Genomic DNA, 2,129 nt, shown 5'->3' with positions numbered 1-2,129 from the left:
GGAATGTGAAATTTAAAATTTAAAATTTAAAATATAGAATCAATAGATTGACAAGTGATATTATTTAATTAGGTGGTCTAATAGATAACACATGAAAAAAAAAGAATAAACATATTATTTTATTAGAATAGAGATTTCTGGATATACAACATTAAATATTAAATGAAATACATAATGATGTAAAAATAATGTAGAATAAGTAGTTTAGATAATAGATATAAAAATTAGAAGATTGTTTATGTAATAACATTTTATTTTTTCCATAGTTTTGTAAAAGAGGATGTTTTTTAAACAAAATATAAAATCATGTTTTTATTATATAGGACCAAGTATGCAACATTGTAGCCGAAAAATGTTGTCTCGTTAGGTGAAATTGGTTCGATGTTTATTTATGCAAAACTGTTCACTTTTTACTAATTTTATTCAACAGATTTTCATATTTTTATAAATTTATACAGCTAAAACGAACTATATATACATATCTAAAAAAACACGAACTATGGGACTATATTTCAGCAGTTGAACATATTATATTTTAAATATTGCATATGTTGTCCGTTAATGAATATGTTGTATATTTCGTCTAAATAACACTTTGTTGTGTATATCGGAACAAAAAATTACTGTATAAACAACCATTTAACTCTAACTACAGTAATAAAGTAAATCACAATCAAGTCGGATTAAATATAAGACTTTAGATTAATTCAATGAAACTGTTGCGGTTGCAACATCTTTAACGTGAACATGATCTCATCAAGAAACGAATATAAGAACAACTTGATTTTAATCCTTATCTATAAATCAGACAAAAACTATTTATCTAAAAAAATCACAAAATATCTAACTAATATTGGAATTTGTCGTTTAAAATCATGCATTTTGCTTTCATATCCTTAATGGTGTCACATTAAGTATCGATTCTCTTTATCTTTTAGTATTCTCTAGTAATATAATGGTTATGTATTATAAACCATTGAATGAACATAAATACTTGATTACCTAGAATATCATATCATTTCAAATTTTCAATCAAGTGTCGACACACATATATATAGTAAATGCAACATTGCAACCCGTACAATTTTTTTTTTGCTCAAGGTTCAAATATAACAAAAATACAACGACCTTAACGCTTTTTAAGATGTCAACATTTTCAAACAATATCAATGAATTAAGAACGAAAATATAAAATTTATACATAATAATAAATAACAACAGTTACATATAAATTGGTTAACTATCAAGACATGGATTTAAGATTACATGTTTTAAACATGTAAATGTTTTTTTTTTAAATATTTATGCACTTATTACTAATCTAATCTTTAAACTTGCTTATTTATTACTAATTTAGTAATTTACATATATGTTAGCTATCAAGACTTGGATTTAAGACTTGGATTTAAGACTATATATATATATATATATATATATATATATATATATATATATATATATATATATATATATATATATATATATATATATATATATATATATATTCTGTCGAATCCCGTTGCATGCGCCCCGGGACTAATCTATACAACTCCACTATGCTTTATTATTTAATTTCTACATGCCTAATTCCACTTGTCTACTAACATTAGTTATCTATAATATCACAATTAAATATATGAAAATAAAAAATGTATCATAATAAATCAAAAGGTTAAAGTAAGGAAATGACAGACATGCAGTACCGAACATACACGAACCATTTCAATTGTTACAAAGAAGTGAATTTTATTATATATATATATATATATATATATATATATATATATATATATATATATATATATATATATATATATATAGGGAAGGGTTATTTGGAAAACAAAAAAACCTTAAAAAAACCCCAAAAATCATAAAAATGCATAAAAAAATACCTAGAGATCACAAAACTTTTTTTTGACATTTTTTATGAAAAAATCGCAGGTTTTTAAAGAAATTCGCTGAAAAAAAACTTGAAAAAAAAACTTTTTTTTTATAAAAAAAACCAAAAAAAAATTAAATTTTTTATTTTTTTTCAGCGAATTTTAATAAAAACCTGCGATTTTTTATAAAAAAATTCAAAAAAAAGTTTTGTGATCTCTAAGTATTTTTTTTTATGCATTTTTATGATT

Source organism: Lactuca virosa, chromosome 2, assembly GCF_052849685.1.
Source record: "Lactuca virosa cultivar CGN04683 chromosome 2, Lactuca_virosa_CGN04683_v6, whole genome shotgun sequence".
NCBI lineage: Eukaryota > Viridiplantae > Streptophyta > Magnoliopsida > Asterales > Asteraceae > Lactuca > Lactuca virosa.
Note: the sequence above shows the minus strand (reverse complement) of the source record.